We start from the raw sequence: 18,520 nt of genomic DNA on the forward strand, positions 1-18,520 counted from the left end.
GGATCTGTTGTCGCAGCTACAGCCCGAACCGCTGAACGGAATGACACCAAATTTGGCAAAGAGGTAGTCCTCAGTTCGGACTCGTGCCTTTTGCATATATGGTGTGAATCTGTTCAGTAGTTCCTGAGAAAATTAGGGTAAAAAAGTTAGTGATATCTATGGCCGGGGAGGATCCGCGGACCCTACCCGCACCGTTAGCGCACCCTCCCCGAACCAAGCGCGCACCCTCCCGATCGCACGCTGAATGCTAATTGGCTGTCGAGTGTCTCTCTACATTCGAAACCAGGAACTGTTGGCGGCCATTTTCTGCCTCGGTAGAAGCGAGGCTGAAGATGCAAGGGGAATAAGTGTGTAAAACATATAAAGGGGGCAGAGTGGAAATACTCTGACCCTCTAGAGGTGCTTAGGGGGTCCCAGAAGGACCCCCTGGGGCCCCCCTTTTTAAAAAAAGAAAAAAAACGCGAAATGCGCGCATGGTGCGTGCATCCTATCTCGTTGGATGCACAGATCCTCTCGCGGTGGGTTCGCGGATCCAAGGGGAAAAAAATGAAATTGTTGGGAGATAAAGATTAAGCTTAAGTGTTTTGTTCTTGAGTGGCTCTAAAAAGAGCTGTTGTGTTCATTGAGAGTTTTTGGTACTTATAAGTAAGTACCTATACAGAGTCTAAAGTTGTTTTGGAAGACTCTGTTTCCTTCATCAGTAAAGTGTACTCCATCTCTCCTATACATCTCTTGCATATGAAAGCGCAGATTGTTATTGTAAATGAACCCCATTCTGTAGTCTCGGAGAAAAGCAGAAACAGATTTATTCACATGTTTCCTAGCTTTCTCAATCTGTGGACAAAAATGATCGGACCAGTTCCATTTCTGCCTTTGGCATATGTTAGAGTACACAAAGGCAGTTTTAGGGAAAAGTGAAATCAGTTGTGCAAAGGTGTCCTTCATAAGCATTTCCAGACCTACCCCAGTCAAAGTGCCTAGGTCATTGCCACCACAGTGCACTATTATGAGGTCAGGGTGTTGGATTTGCATGAAGGATTTCACCAATGGCATCAATTGGTGCCACTTAAACCCTCTCTGTCCAATCCATTTAATGTCTACATTTGGCAAACCTAGGTCTTTGCGAATGCCTTTGTTTTCTGCATACCTTTGGCTCCAGAAAATGTAGCTGTGTCCCACAATCCACACTGTAAGCATCTTGTAAGGAGGTCTGGATGCACTCAGATGGTCTCTGTAAATGAAATGGCAGTTTGGAAAGTAAGATGTTTCTAAAATGGTGGCTAAGATGCAATTTTGAAAAAAGACAAGAAATCATTGGTTGTTCAACGACCTTCTACACTGAAAGGTAGGGTGCATGTTTCTGTTTTTTAAACGCATGATTCTTATTGGTTAACAAAAAGTGCGTGAAAGGAACATTATATATGATAAGCTGATATGTTGAGAAGTCAAGCACACTTGCTGTTTTGATTAGCAACATTGTGTGTGCTGAACTTGTGACCTGTGTGCTCAGTACAGTGTTCCATGACCTGTTTCTATGGTAACGGGCAGAAGGCAGATTGGGGGAAGGGTTGAAGTTTATGTCATTTGGAAAGGGTTGACATGTTTAACCAATAGAAATGTGTGTTTGCTTTTGAATTTATGTGGGAAGGAATGTGATTTGATGTTTACATGTATATGTGTGGAAAATGAGAGGGAAACTTTGCAATTCTTTGGTTCTGCTGACAGGTGCACAGTGCAGAGATTCTGTATAAGAAAATCTGGTGTGTGACTTATATCTGGTGTGTGACTGATATACTTCTTAATCTACAAAACATCTTGAAAGGTGAGTTATTTAATTGTGAGGGGATGTATGTAGACTATTTTTATTTTAATCAGACTAATGTATTTCTTCTGCTAAAGTGTAGGAAGTACTTTTTTTTCTCTACAATCTTATTGACAGTGTGTGTGCATGTAGAAACCATTTTGTGATAAGGATTTGTTTTTTTCATGTGTTTGTAGACAGATAACTATGCAGTTTTTATATTTTGGTAGAATTAGAAACCAGTCATTGTTTATGAATTTGTGAAATGAGTTATGTTTCTGCAGTAAAATGTAGTACTCCTTGTAGATGAAGAAATGTGTTTTGGTATAGTGCAAGGGATAGTGTTGTTTGTCTAGAATCACACAGAGAGCCTGTGTGCATTTGTGAACCACTGTGAGAGAAGCATTTAGTAATATCTTGTTTTTGCTGACAGACAACTCTTTTAAAACCTGTCATGTTGTCAAGTTTTAGTAGCATGAGAAGCCAGTGTTTGCTTATGCGTTGATTAAATGAGTCAGGCAATGATACAAAAGTGCACTTTTGAAATATGCACATTGTGTGCAGTTCTCTTACCACTTCCATAGTAGTAAATAAGGTTTGGTAAACTCGTAGGGATAGTGGTTGTTGTCTAGAATCACACTGTGAGTCTGTGTGCATTTGGGAACCACTGTGAGAGAAGCGTTTGGTAACATCGTGTATTTGCTGATAGATAACTGTTTTAAAACCTGCCATGTTGTGAAGTTTTAGTAGCATTAGAAGACAGTTATGGCCTATGCTTTCATTAAATGAGTTAGGTATTGACAGTAAAGTGTAGTCGTGAAATATGTAGATTGTGTGCAGTTCCCTTATCATTTCCAGTGTAGTGAATGAGTTTTGGTAAACTCCTAGGGATAGTGGTGCTTGTCTAGAATCACACTGTGAGTCTGTGTGCATTTGGGAACCACTGTGAGAGAAGCGTTTGGTAACATTGTGTATTTGCTGACAGATAACTGTTTTAAAACCAGTCATGTTGTCAAGTTTTAGTAGCATTAGAAGCCAGTCTTTGCTTATGTGTTGATTAAATGAGTCAGGCATTGACACTAAAGTGCAGTCGTGAAATATGTAGATTGTGTGCAGTTCCCTTACCTCTTCCACTGTAGTGAATGAGTTTTGGTAAACTCCTAGGGATAGTGGTGCTTGTCTAGAATCACACTGTGAGTCTGTGTACATTTGGGAACAACTGTGAGAGAAGCGTTTGGTAACATCGTGTATTTGCTGACAGATAACTGTTTTAAAACATGTCATGTTCTCAAGTTTTAGTAGCATTAGAAGACAGTTATGGCTTATGCTTCCATTAAATGAGTTAGGTATTGACAGTAAAGTGGAGTCGTGAAATATGTAGATTGTGTGCAGTTCCCTTACCACTTCCAGTGTAGTGAATGAGTTTTGGTAAACTCCTAGGGATAGCACACTTGTCTAGAATCACACTGTGAGTCTGTGTGCATTTGGGAACCACTGTGAGAGAAGCGTTTGGTAACATTGTGTATTTGCTGACAGATAACTGTTTTAAAAGCTGTCATGTTGTCAAGTTTTAGTAGCATTAGAAGACAGTTATGGCTTATGCTTTCATTAAAAAAGTCAGGTATTGACAGTAAAGTGTAGTCGTGAAATATGTAGATTGTGTTCAGTTCCCTTACCACTTCCAGTGTAGTGAATGAGTTTTGGTAAACTCCTAGGGATAGTGGTGCTTGTCTAGAATCACACTGTGAGTCTGTGTGCATTTGGGAACCACTGTGAGAGAAGCGTTTGGTAACATCGTGTATTTGCTGATAGATAACTGTTTTAAAACCTGCCATGTTGTGAAGTTTTAGTAGCATTAGAAGACAGTTATGGCTTATGCTTTAATTAAATGAGTTAGGTATTGACAGTAAAGTGTAGTCGTGAAATATGTAGATTGTGTGCAGTTCCCTTATCATTTCCAGTGTAGTGAATGAGTTTTGGTAAACTCCTAGGGATAGTGGTGCTTGTCTAGAATCACACTGTGAGTCTGTGTGCATTTGGGAACCACTGTGAGAGAAGCGTTTGGTAACATTGTGTATTTGCTGACAGATAACTGTTTTAAAACATGTCATGTTGTCAAGTTTTAGTAGCATTAGAAGCCAGTCTTTGCTTATGCGTTGATTAAATTAGTCAGGCATTGACATTAAAGTGCAGTCGTGAAATATGTAGATTGTGTGCAGTTTCTTTACCACTTCCACTGTAGTGAATGAGTTTTGGTAAACTCCTAGGGATAGTGGTGCTTGTCTAGAATCAAACTGTGAGTCTGTGTACATTTGGGAACCACTGTGAGAGAAGCGTTTGGTAACATCATGTATTTGCTGACAGATAACTGTTTTAAAACATGTCATGTTCTCAAGTTTTAGTAGCATTAGGAGACAGTTATGGCTTATGCTTCCATTAAATGAGTTAGGTATTGACAGTAAAGTGTAGTCGTGAAATAAGTAGATTGTGTGCAGTTCCCTTATCATTTCCAGTGTAGTGAATGAGTTTTGGTACACTCCTAGGGATAGTGCTGCTTGTCTAGAATCACACTGAGTCTGTGTGCATTTGGGAACCACTGTGAGAGAAGCGTTTGGTAACATTGTGTATTTGCTGACAGATAACTGTTTTAAAACATGTCATGTTCTCAAGTTTTAGTAGCATTAGAAGCCAGTCTTTGCTCATGTGTTGATTAAATGAGTCAGGCATTGACACTAAAGTGCAGTCGTGAAATATGTAGATTGTGTGCAGTTCCCTTATCTCTTCCACTGTAGTGAATGAGTTTTGGTAAACTCCTAGGGATAGTGGTGCTTGTCTAGAATCACACTGTGAGTCTGTATACATTTGGGAACCATTGTGATAGAAGCGTTTGGTAACATCGTGTATTTACTGACAGATAACTGTTTTAAAACATGTCATGTTCTCAAGTTTGAGTAGCATTAGAAGACAGTTATGGCTTATGCTTTCATTAAATGAGTCAGGTATTGACAGTAAAGTGTAGTCGTGAAATATGTAGATTGTGTTCAGTTCCCTTACCACTTCCAGTGTAGTGAATGAGTTTTGGTAAACTCCGAGGGATAGTGGTGCTTGTCTAGAATCACACTGTGAGTCTGTGTGCTTTTGGGAACCACTGTGAGAGAAGCGTTTGGTAACATCGTGTATTTGCTGACAGATAACTGTTTTAAAACCTGTCATGTTCTCAACTTTTAGTAGCATTAGAAGCCAGTCTTTGCTTATGTGTTGATTAAATGAGTCAGGCATTGACACTAAAGTGCAGTCGTGAAATATGTAGATTGTGTGCAGTTCCTTACCTCTTCCACTGTAGTGAATACGTTTTGGTAAACTCCTAGGGATAGTGGTGCTTGTCTAGAATCACACTGTGAGTCTGTGTACATTTGGGAACAACTGTGAGAGAAGCGTTTGGTAACATCGTGTATTTGCTGACAGATAACTGTTTTAAAACATGTCATGTTCTCAAGTTTTAGTAGCATTAGAAGACAGTTAAGGCTTATGCTTCCATTAAATGAGTTAGGTATTGACAGTAAAGTGTAGTCGTGAAATATGTAGATTGTGTGCAGTTCCCTTACCACTTCCAGTGTAGTGAATGAGTTTTGGTAAACTCCTAGGGATAGCACGCTTGTCTAGAATCACACTGTGAGTCTGTGTGCATTTGGGAACCACTGTGAGAGAAGCGTTTGGTAACATTGTGTATTTGCTGACAGATAACTGTTTTAAAAGCTGTCATGTTGTCAAGTTTTAGTAGCATTAGAAGCCAGTCTTTGCTTATGCGTTGACAGGGGCGGCTGGTGACATTTGAAAGTGGTGGGCGTAAAATGTGTGGTGGAGCACAAAATCCCCTACGTCTGAAACCCTCTAGTCCAGGTCAGCCGGTGTCCATCCAAAAACACCGTACTTTTTAATTTCAGCCATTCCGTGCCTCACCCCAGTCTCCAAATTCTTACTCTAATATGTGCCCCGCAGTTATTGCTTAGTATTTTCACCACACTGTTATTAACATGTTCTTCAGGTACATCTTGTAATCTACCGTGTGCCACAAAAGAATAGAAACATTAACTGACAAACAGCAAAAATATTAGTGTGATGTCATGTTTCATGCCTGGAACAACAGCACCACGCGCATTTATGCAGATTATTAGAACCATAGTAGTACAACAGCTGTAACTATGCAAAGTGTAATAAAAGTTGCGTTAATTAGAACTGCTCTAATGACGTTCTTCACCGCACACTGAAATATTTTGCCGTGCTCCTAATACATTCCACATTCCAGTTGCAACACTGAACGTCATTTACAATGCACACCTTAAAAGCACATGCAGCATGCGAGGCGATTTTCACATGTATGGATGGATAGAAATTTGTAATTTGTAGAAAAATACTGGATGGCCATCACATTTCCATTAGTCAGCCATATTTATTTCAGCGTTAATAAACACACCAGAAAAATGTAATAAATATGAGTTACACAGCAATAAACAAACTATGATAGATTAAACAAACACTTTTTTCCTAAATGTAAGATTAGCAGGTTAGGAGATAATCAAGACGGCCCACGCACCCAATCCTGCACTTGCTGGGTGTTGCCTCAAGGAGGAAAAACAGGTAAGGGGGCAAGATGGCGTAAAGTTCAGACCACGAACCAGCCACGCATCCATAAGTGCTCAATGAAACCGTATTCCTTAACGTTGTAGGGGACTCACTAGGGTGGGGGACCTTTGGGTACAGACAGGCAACAAACACGATGTGTAGGTGAATGGCGAGACCTGCAGCCTATATAGTGCCTCATGCCGCACTTAATTCAGGCACCGACAGCAGGTTAACACTGCACCGGTACCCTAATGGCCAGCAATAAACTGCGATCAATTTTCTCAAAATGTATCTGACTACTAGATCAGGGACAGGGTCCCCAAAGATACCGTAACTCTTATCTGTAGCACTACAGAACTGCGCTATCTTCAGGAAGAAACACACCCGAACATAAAATACTAAGCCTACATGTAGTGAACACACGGACTTACGCACGTCTAATAATATCGATCCCGGCTACGAGGTGCATATGCAAACATATATACGGGGGTTTACACATACAAGAGAGACATTGTTCACTAAGCAAACTCAAGGCAAGTTGAAACCATGGCTTGGGGAATAAACTCCTCGTCGTCGCAGTGTTAGCCGCTCAGGCAGTTGGTGTACATTAAATTTGAAGGAAAATGGGTCAAAATGACTTTTTGCGATCGGTCCGTGATTATCTTTCAACCCGCAGACACCATGGTGTGACTGTCACCCCATAGGAAGTCAGAGGAAACATCACGAACGGCGAAGTGGCTATTAACAAGTTGAGAGAACAGGAGTCCACCGAACGGCAGTTCGGTTTCGAACGTCATTAAACGCCGGAGACGCGAACATCCCTGCGGAAAGGTCGGCGTCCTTCGCGCCTCTTGACAGTACATGACCCTGGTGTTTTCCCAAGCTCGTGCCTCCACTCGCGATAAGGTTTGGTGACGCTCCAGCAACAATATGGCCGCCAGCGACCTGTCAATCAAAGCGCTGAGTCAGACTTGGCGGATGGAGGTGTGCTTACACAGGTGTTCACAGGTCCTTAACACTCCCACAACTGGCACCCTTCCCACGGAGAATAAAAACGAAAACCAGTGCCCCATCCACAGAGGTAGGAGTCGAGAAGTCGGAACTATGCTTACTTGTGTTTGGAGCACATTTCAGACTTTTATGAGTTTCATAAATAACCCCCGTATGTCTAGCCAGGTCACAACTGCTGTTTTAGAGGCATAACGTTTAAGAATGTCATCGGGAATCAGTTGCGGCTCGCAGGGGGGTGGGGGGGGGGGGGGGGGGGGGGGGGAAGTCGCGCGTGGTGGGGGAAGTCGCGCGGGGGGTGTTAAAATAAAAAAAATTTAAATCCTACCTGAGGTCCTCAGCACGTCCGCGCCGCCTCGGGTCCGTCCGTTGGCGCCTACAGCCCACCTTACCTGACCGCCTCTGCCCTCTTCAAACTGGAGCTGACGTCGTCACGTCAGCGCTGCAGTGGCAACCCCTCAGCCTGTCAGCCAATCCTGGCGCTGCTGCAGCGCCAGGATTGGCTGAGGGCACAGCCTACTCCTCGCCCGCCGCCTGCCCATTAGGAGACCGAGGGGCTCCTAATGGGCATGCGCAAATCCGTGAAAACACAAGTGCGCATGACTGGGCACGGGCTAAAAACTAGCTCACCATGCCCACTCATGCGCACTTGTGCTGTGCTGCCGCAATGCATGTCAGTCAACATGACGCCGGACCGCCCACGGTCCGACGTCATGATGATTCACTGACATGCATTGTCAGTTGAGTTCTCCGTCCCCACCCTCGGCATCTCTGAAAGTAAACTAAGCGCGGGTGGTGCGTGGGCGGGGGGGCTACACCCCCACGCCCCAATGGACGCACCGCGCCTGTGCGTTGATTACATTAGTCAAGCATTGACATTAAACTGCATTCGTGAAATATGTAGATTGTGTGCAGTTCCCTTATCTCTTCCACTGTAGTGAATGAGTTTTGGTAAACTCCTAGGGATAGCGGTGCTTGTCTAGAATCACAATGTGAGTCTGTGTACATTTGGGAACCACTGTGATAGAAGCGTTTGGTAACATCGTGTATTTGCAGACAGATAACTGTTTTAAAACATGTCATGTTCTCAAGTTTTAGTAGTATTAGAAGACAGTTATGGCTTATGCTTTCATTAAAAAAGTCAGGTATTGACAGTAAAGTGTAGTCGTGAAATATGTAGATTGTGTTCAGTTCCCTTACCACTTCCAGTGTAGTGAATGAGTTTTGGTAAACTCCTAGGGATAGTGGTGCTTGTCTATGATCACACTGTGAGTCTGTGTACATTTGGGAACCACTGTGAGAGAAGCGTTTGGTAACATTGTGTATTTGCTGACAGATAACTGTTTTAAAACATGTCATGTTGTCAAGTTTTAGTAGCATTAGAAGCCAGTCTTTGCTTATGCGTTGATTAAATTAGTCAGGCATTGACATTAAAGTGCAGTCGTGAAATATGTAGATTGTGTGCAGTTCCTTTACCACTTCCACTGTAGTGAATGAGTTTTGGTAAAGTCCTAGGGATAGTGGTGCTTGTCTAGAATCACACTGTGAGTCTGTGTACATTTGGGAACCACTGTGAGAGAAGCGTTTGGTAACATCATGTATTTGCTGACAGATAACTGTTTTAAAACATGTCATGTTCTCAAGTTTTAGTAGCATTAGAAGCCAGTCTTTGCTCATGTGTTGATTAAATGAGTCAGGCATTGACACTAAAGTGCAGTCGTGAAATATGTAGATTGTGTGCAGTTCCCTTATCTCTTCCACTGTAGTGAATGAGTTTTGGTAAACTCCTAGGGATAGTGGTGCTTGTCTAGAATCACACTGTGAGTCTGTGTACATTTGGGAACCATTGTGAGAGAAGCGTTTGGTAACATCGTTTATTTGCTGACAGATAACTGTTTTAAAATATGTCATGTTGTGAAGTTTTTGTAGCATTAGAAGACAGTTATGGCTTATGCTTCCATTAAATGAGTTAGGTATTGATAGTAAAGTGAAGTCGTGAAATATGTACATTGTGTGCAGTTCCCTTACCACTTCCAGTGTAGTGAATGAGTTTTGGTAAACTCCTAGGGATAGTGCTGCTTGTCTAGAATCACACTGTGAGTCTGTGTGCATTTGGGAACCACTGTGAGAGAAGCGGTTGGTAACATCGTGTATTTGCTGACAGATAACTGTTATAAAACCTGTCATGTTGTCAAGTTTTAGTAGCATTAGAAGCCAGTGTTTGCTCATGCATTGATAAAATGAGTCATGATTTGACACTAAAGTGCAGTACCATGTAGTATTGTCTTCACTGCACCAGAGCTGAAAATTGAAAATTTTTACCCAGGCACTGTCCTAGAAGTAGTCTGATGATTTAGTCAGTTTCTAAGTACTTATGTTGTGAACCATTCATTACCAAATAGACTGCTTTAAATGTCTATGCAGTATGCATGTAGTTCTCTAACCACCTACACCGTTGTTTTCACACCTTCAATTCCCTAGTCAGTATCCATACACTTCTAGGAAACACCCTGTCAGTCCCTTTGCAGTCTTCTAGTGACCCATTCAGCACCATGTAGTAATCCATTCACTGTGCCAAAACCCAAACAGTTATAAATTCAGCAAGACACTCTCTTCATTCAGTCAGTGCCTGAGTATTCATGCACTGAGCCAGGCCTTAGCACATGGACTGCTTCAAACCCCTATGCACTATGCATGCAGTCTTCTAACCACCTACAGACTTGTCTTTTACACTTTCAATTCCCTAGTCAGTATCCATATAGTCCAGCAAACATCCTGTCACTTCCTTTGCACTCTTCTAGTGACCCATTCAGTACCAAGTACTAATCCATTCCCTGTGCAAAAAGCCTACCACTTATAAATTCATCCAGGCAGTCTCCTTGCTGTAGTCTAATCATTCAGTCAGTACCCAAGTACTCATGCAGTGAGCCTTAGCACATGGACTGATTTAAATGCCTATCCAGTATGCATTCAGTTCTCTAATCAGCTACACAGTTGTCTTTCGCACCTTCAATTCCCCAGTTAGTATTCAAATACTTCTAGCAAACACCCTGGTACTCACCCAGTGTATCTCCTATTAGTAGTGTAATCATTCAGTCACTTAGCATGTAGTCTTTTAGTGAGGTAGGCTTTAGGGCATGAACTGCTTCAAAGTAGTATACACTATGTATGTAGTGTTTTAATCATCGTCACACTTGTGGTTCAGGGCTATAGTTTCTTAGTCTGTTTTTATATAAAATGTGTTTGTACAGTAATGGAATACTGTAAATTTGAAAGTTATTAATATACATTTATTTGTGATTCTTTTTTGCACATACTGTTTTTCAACGTTAAAATCGAGAAATTATGCCAGAAAAAAAAAGAAAAAGAAAAGAACAGAGACAGGAGGATTATTTGAAGAAACATCAACCACAAGTATTAAATGAACAAGATAATGTGGCTAAAAGGAAAAAAAATTCTGGTAAGATCACAAAGCAATTTATTAAAAATGTTTGTAGGAGCAAACAGAATGTAGAGAATGCTGCAACTTCAGAAATTTTTTTATGTAAGAAAGAAAATCAAAATAAGTTGAAAAGTAAAAAAACAAATGTTCAGTCAAAGGAGATAAAGTATGGTAAAAGAAGACAAAATCAGTATAAGGAATTACGCAAAAAAATATTTTACAAGAGAGTAGTGCATAATTTGCTGAAAGATGTGAAGAAATATAAAAAGAGAGCTTTATTTTATAAAAGAAGAAGCATATTGAAAGCATTGTGGAAAAGGCTTTTGAAGTAAAAAGGAAACTGTTTATTTTACTGTTAAACAGAATTCGATCACTAGATAAACCAATATATGTAATGAAGGCCAAAAGTAGGAGGAAAAGAGTTATTAATAAAGAAAAAATTGTGATTTTTTTTGGGAGAATGGAAACACAGTTCTAGTTCAGAGCCTTTTTTTAATGAAGAGAGTTATTCACTAAGTGCAAAATTATTGTATGCAGTTGACACCAGTGGTAGAGGTTATGAGGTTAGTGATGGTTGTCCAATGGAGAAAGAGAAAATGGTTGAAAGAAATGCAGAAGAAGTGATAGCTGATGAAGTTTTAGGGAGACGTGCTAAAAACCCTGTGTACACTTGGGATTGCAGTAGTGTTTGTAGTGTACGACAGGAATCTATTGAAAAATTATGTAGTTTTTTACGAGTCTATACTAAAAAAAGTGTAAAACAAAAGATTAAGCTGTTGCAAGGACTAGACCCTTGCAGAGTGAGAAAACATACTGGTTTGCAAGGTCATTCTCTGGCTTGTCTTTCTAGGAAAGTTTGTGAAAGTGTTTTTCACCATTTCAGAATGCTGGCAGTACATCATACTCAAATGCGGAAGTTAGTGAGAAGGTTGTATTATGCAAAAAGTCCAGCACTAAAGTTAAGTGAGTAGAACAGTGCTCTTTTACTTGGGTCAGTTTCAGATGTGAAGCAGGTCTGTGAGGATATTGAGTTTTGTTACTTTGGGCCTCAGCAAGAGAGTGAAGAAACTGACACATTAGTAGAACAAAATGTTGAAGACAATGTAGAACCTGTAATTACAGAAAAATTTGAGGATGAAATCACAAAGTTTAAGGTAATTTCAGGTGAAAGACCAAATGTTTCTTGTTTTTGTTGTCGGCGAAGTCACTATAAAAATCAGACTAGGGGTGTCAATCTGTATTTAAAAAGTGAAATAGAAGATAATGATAAGTGGATGGAATTTGCAACTTATTTGTTGGTAGAGGATTGTTTTGATTTGGGATGTGAACAGCGTATTTGCAAATATTGTTATAATAAATTAGATGAGAATAAAATTCCTGCTAGAGCTGTTCATAATAATCTAGAGTTGGTTGCTATTCCTCCAGAGCTGATTGATTTAAATACGTATGAGTCTATTCTGATACAATGTGTTCACCCGTTTCAGGCTATTGTTCGTATGGAGCCCAAAACAAGTAAATTACCTCCATCAGAGTTGCAAAGAGGATTGAAAGGAAGAGTTGTGTATTTACCATTAGATTTAAGGAAACATTTTGAAACTATTGGTGTAGATCATGCAGAAAATGAGCCACTAGTCATTCTAGTTAATGGTGTTCCTACTAAGAATAAGAAAATCTGGCAAGAGTTAGTGGATGTTAGAAAAGTGCAAAAGGCATCATTGTATCGGTTAAAAAATAATGAATACTATAGAAATGTGTTTGTTGGAGAAGAAGAAATAGATTTAGCAGAAGATAGTGAAACATTAAGTGGACAAATTGAAAAAGTGGACATGTCCAGATGTGAAGAGATCTATGAACATTACAGTGTACATCCACTTCATTCCAAAGAGGTGATGGGGAATACAATTGAGTTGTTTCAAATGAAAAAAGCAACAAGAAGTCCCATGAGTGTATGGGAAGAGAGCTTGGAAGCTCGTTGTTTCCCGCAGTTGTTTCCAACAGGAAAAGGTGGACGATATGATGAACGTCCTGTGCAGATTCCTGCATCTGAATATCGGACAACAAGATTATATGCAGAGGATCCAAGATTTTGACAATGTATCCCTTATATGTTTCATCTTCTGTTTGAAAGTGACTTGTCTGGACTTTCATATGCAGTAAATCACATTTTAAAAACTGGAATGCATCTTCAAAATGTAACTTCAAAGGATTTTATGGATAAAGTGCATCAGAGAGATGATCATTTAGAAGCTCAGTTGATTAATCTGATGGAATGTCAGCGTGGGACTAATGAATATTGGTACAGTCGACATGGAGAACTGAAATGCATGCTACGGAACTTGGGAACTCCTACATGGTTTGTTACACTAAGCTGTGCTGAGTATGCTTGGGATGATTTACTTGAATTTCTTCGAGAGGCAAATTCCAATATAAAAAATATTGAATACAAGACACCTGGAGAATTGTGCTCTTTGGATCCTGTCAATGTATGCAGATATTTCAATCATAGATTTGAAGCTATGATGTCTTTCATCTGCAATAAAAAGAATCCTCCTCTTGGAGAAGTTGTGGATTTCTTTTGGAGAAAAGAGTATCAAGCAAGAGGTGCTCCTCACATACATATGTTGTTATGGGTCAAGGATGCCCCTAAATTAGAACAGATTCAGATGAAACTGTTTTGTCTTTAATTGAAGATTATGCTACATGTGCTCTTCCAAATAGCAGAGAAGAGAAAAACTTAAAACAACAAGTCTTACGATTTCAAAGCCATAGGTGTGGAAAATACTGTCGACGAAAGTACAAGTCAAAGGATAAGTTCTATACCAAATGTCGTTTTGGATTTCCACGTCCTGTATTAGCCAAAGGAAGAGTGAACAGTTTTATGTCAGCTGTACAACATACCATCACAAGAAAGTCTCCGAAAAACACCTACAACTTAAAAAGAAGCAAAGAATCAAAATACATAAATGACTACAATCCAGTTATTTTATCCATGTGGAACCCTAACATGGATATTCAGTATGTTGCGGACAATTCCATTGCTGTTGCTCGATATGTAACGTCTTACATTACTAAATCAGAAAAGACTGAATTGAAAGAAATGTGGGAAGAGATTTCTCACGAGAAGACTCTAAGTAGGAAATTATACAGTTTCAGTTTGAAGATGTTATCGCATCGTGAAATTGGAGCATATGAATGTTCAGGTCGGTTATCATCTGCAAGTCTATATTCCAAAAGTAGAAGAATCATGTGGGTGAGTCTAGGTCTTGCAGGAATGCGAAATCGGGTACTGAAATCTGTTCAAGAAATTGAATATTTAGCAAAAAATGACCCTGAAAGTACAGATATTTTGAAAACCAATATGTTGGACACATACTATCCAAAGAGAAGTCATCATCTTGAGAACATGTGTCTCTATGAAGTGCTGCAAAACTACACTTTTAAACGGAATATTACAGAGAACATCAACGATGGAAAATATGGAGTGATTGGTTCTGAAGAATGTCTGGTGAAACAAAGGAAAGAAAATTTAATTAATCACAGAAAACTGAGTTGCGACACTGCTGACAAAAGGGAATTTTACTATTTAGCCCTTTTGCAAATGTTCAAACCATGGCGTTCTGAACTGGAATTACTTGGAGATTTCCCCAGCTATGAAGATTCATTTAATGCTTGTAAAGATAGCATACAATGCAGTGCTTTCGCAAATTATGTGAAAATGTTGAATGATGAAATTGATCAAGAAGCTACAAATGCAGCTGAGATTGCTAGAGACAGTTCTCAAGACAGTTAAAGTTCTGCTGCACTGAGTCAAGATCCACTAGGACAACCAATTGTTGAAAATGAAGCAGCGATTGCAATGAATGAGGTGGAAACAGCAATGTATCAAGCACAAGAAGATGCAATACAGTTAGGAAACTTGGAAGAGCAACTAAATGTTGAACAGAAACAAATATATCAGCAAGTGAAAGAGCAGATTGACCATGGATTACTTCATGAAAAGAGAGTGTGCTCATGTACATCATTTCAACCTATCCGAATGTATGTGAGTGGTCAAGCTGGAACAGGAAAGAGTTTCTTAATTAAAGTAATTACAAGTTATCTTCAAAAAACAACTGAGTCGCATTTGTCTTGTGTTGTCACTGCTCCAACTGGGTTGGCAGCACATAACATTAAAGGAATTACTTTACATCGTTTACTAATGCTGCCAGTAGAGCATGAGAACAAATTGGAATACCACAAGCTATCTGGAGAAGCTTGTTGTGAAGTTTCAAGAGTGCTGAAGAAAATGAAACTTCTCATTATTGATGAGGTGAGCATGGTTTCAAACTTGATGCTTGCCTTTGTGCATTTAAGAATGCAGCAAATTCTTAAAACAGAGTATGACGTGTTATTTGGAGGAAAACACGTCATAGTTTTTGGAGATCTACTGCAACTGACACCCGTAAAAGGACAATCGGTATTTAAAACACTTGCCCATGAAGATACCAGAAAGACTCTTGGCAGTGTTGGTAATGTGAACATTTGGAGTAATTTTGAATACAAAGAGCTGACAACAAATATGCGACAGGCAAATGATGCTGAATATGGAAGTATTCTTCAAGATATAAGAATTGGAATTCTTTCAAAAAAAGGGAAAGAAGCTTTGGAGAGTCGATTACTTTTCAATGTCTTTACAAATGAAAATGCAGTTGCTGCAAAAGTGTACGTGGAAATTGCTAAAAATAAGTCCGTGATTTGCTTAATGCCGACACTGCGTGAGTGTTCAATATTTAATGAAGAATTATTAAAATTGGAAAATGAAGAAATTGTTAAAATGTAAGCCATCGATAAAATAATACATGAAGGAATCACTATTATTTTGACGGGTAAGTTGAGATCAAAACTAGATTGTTTAGAAAAAAAAATATCTAAAACTGCTGGTTTGGAAAAGACACTGTATGTGTGTGTAAACTGTCGGGTAATTTTAAGGCGTAATTTGGATGTAGAGAAAGGTTTAGTTAATGGTGCAATGGGTAAAGTGGTGGATTTTGTGAATTATCAGAAAAAAGAAGGAATTGAAATTTAAAAAATTAAATTTGATCAGATTGATGAAGTTAAAGAAATTGGTCGTTGTTCAGTTCGTTTTTTGCTTGTCAAAGATTTATATGTCTGTAGGAAACAATTTCCATTTTCTCTGGCATATGCAGTGACTATTCATAAATCTCAAGGATTAAGTGTAGACAGTGCATTGGTGAACATTGGATCTACTGTATTTAAAGAGGGTATGGCATATGTTGCTTTGTCGCGAGTCAGAACATTATCTGGTTTGTTTTTGATTGATTTTGATGAGACAAAGGTTACTGCAGATGCAAACTGTGTAAAAGAGTATAATAGGTTAAGAAGGGTTTATGCTCCAAATTTAGGTCAATATCCTGTATTTGAAAAGCGTGTGGTTGGTCGAAAAAGAAGGTTAGAGAATATCTGTACTGAAGATGTCAAGAAGGGAAAAGAACAAGATAATGTTGCGATTGCAGGTAAAAAGAAATTGGACACTGTTGAAGAGATTGTTGGTTATCAGTTTGAAAATAGTTCTGGTGTCAACTGCTATGCTAATGTAGTGGTCAATTTTGTTTAATATCTGGAAGGTTTGCAAGCACAAATTATGCAGAATCGGGAAAAAAGATGTTATTCTCTGTTGCATTCTGTTTATGAAAAAGTGACAACAGATAGAAGTAAAATACAATCTGTTTCAGATGTTCGTAATCTTTTGGATGTGTGTTCTGGTTCTACACAATTTACACAAAATATCCAACAAGATGCTCAGGAATTTATAATGTATATGCTTACAATTTTTGAAAATGAAGGTGTAGAAATAGAAAATATTTTTGGCCTTTCTTACAAATTGGAACATTATTGTGAAAATTGCATGTATACATGTAGCACCAATGTAGACACTGAGAGATTTCTGTATTTAACATTACCAGATTGTAAATCAGTGTCTTTCAATAAATTAGTGAAAGGTGCAATTCAAAACATGGAGTGTAGCCAATGTAAATCAGAAATGTTATCCACATTATTCTTAACAAAATATGGAAAATACATAATTTTAATGATGCAACGTTGTACAGCTGATGGAAGAAAATTGGATACTTTAATAAAGCAGTTTGTAGCAACACAAGTATCAATATCAGGAAGGACTTTTGTAGCAATTGCAATAATTTTCCATGATGGTACTTCCACCACATCTGGACATTACACTGCCTATCTAAAATGTGACAAAGGCTGGACACTTTGTAATAATGCCCAGTTGGTTTTCAAACAACGTTTGCCTAGGGAATTACAAAATTCCTACCTAATATTTTTAAAGCCAAAGTTTTAGGAAGATAATTCACTCTCTGAGGAATTAATTATTATAATTTAATAGGACTACCATTGGACAGTTTACATAAAGAAGAAGTAAATACCATTTGCCCTCAAGGAAAGGTATATTTTTGAATTATGGACTTTTTGGTGGTCATTTATTCGGTGATTATTTGAATGCGGCAACATTTACAGTTTTTATAAGTTAAAGATATAAAATGTTGTAATCTGTAAGCATTTCATATATGTATGATTTGTATTTTCTGGTATTTTACTGAGAATAGTATGTTGGTTTTTTTTTTAACAATCTCTGATTGTTTTTTTTTTGCCCGCTGGTAAGTGATGAGTACCGTTGAAATCACTATTTCTAGTGAAATTCAATATATTCTGAGAACAGCAAAAAAGGCAAACAAATTACTTTGTGGAAATTATGTTGTGTTGTAAAAAATGTATTATTATATGTTATAATTTTTTCTTTCACAGATCCAAATTTTAAAATAAGCAATTTTTAACAATTTATATTTGAATGAAAAACAGCAAAAAATGAATACCATTTTTTATTCCTATTACTGTGAAGGTAAGTTTAACTAAGTCTCAATATGCAGAATGAAGAGGCCTGCAAGAAGCTACAAAGTTGAAACACGTTTCTAAAAACACTCTGTTTATGTAGTTTTGAAATCTGACCATAATCAGATATCATGTGACCTGCAAAAAAAGAGATTTGAGGGGTTCATAATATTTCACGTTTTTAGCTGTTGAAGGACCGCAATCATTTCAATCATTCTTCTTTGAACATCTTTGCAGACAAAACTCTGTGCTTACTTTTATCATTTGCAAGGAAATTTAAAAACGGAAATATGTCACTTTTTGTAACATAGTTATTGTGAAAGATACTCTTTTATATTTACAAAGAGAGGAAAAGGCACTCTGTGCACTTTTTATACTCCATGTAAATACAACCTCATCATTTAGACCACTTTGTGTTGAAAGGGTGTTCTATAAGTGTGTTGTTGTGCATGATTGCACCTAATACTCATAGAACAAGACACATGTCTAGATTTATCATAAATCATAAATCTCGATATGTGTGTGAATGGTGCACCATTCTACAATTGGTGTAGGAAAGCACAACAAAGAGAATTGTTTTAATTTCTCCACATTTTTATATCTTCAATGCATGCTGAAATGTTCAGCATACATTGAAGGAGAAAAATGCATGTTCTCATTGTTTTTGTGCAGGAAGGTGTGTCTTCCTGTAGAAAAACAAACAGCACATGACACAGATATCCTTGCACTATGGTGCAAGG

The sequence above is a fragment of the Triturus cristatus genome, chromosome 1_1 (genome assembly GCF_964204655.1).
Source record: "Triturus cristatus chromosome 1_1, aTriCri1.1, whole genome shotgun sequence".
NCBI classification, from domain to species: Eukaryota; Metazoa; Chordata; class Amphibia; order Caudata; family Salamandridae; genus Triturus; species Triturus cristatus.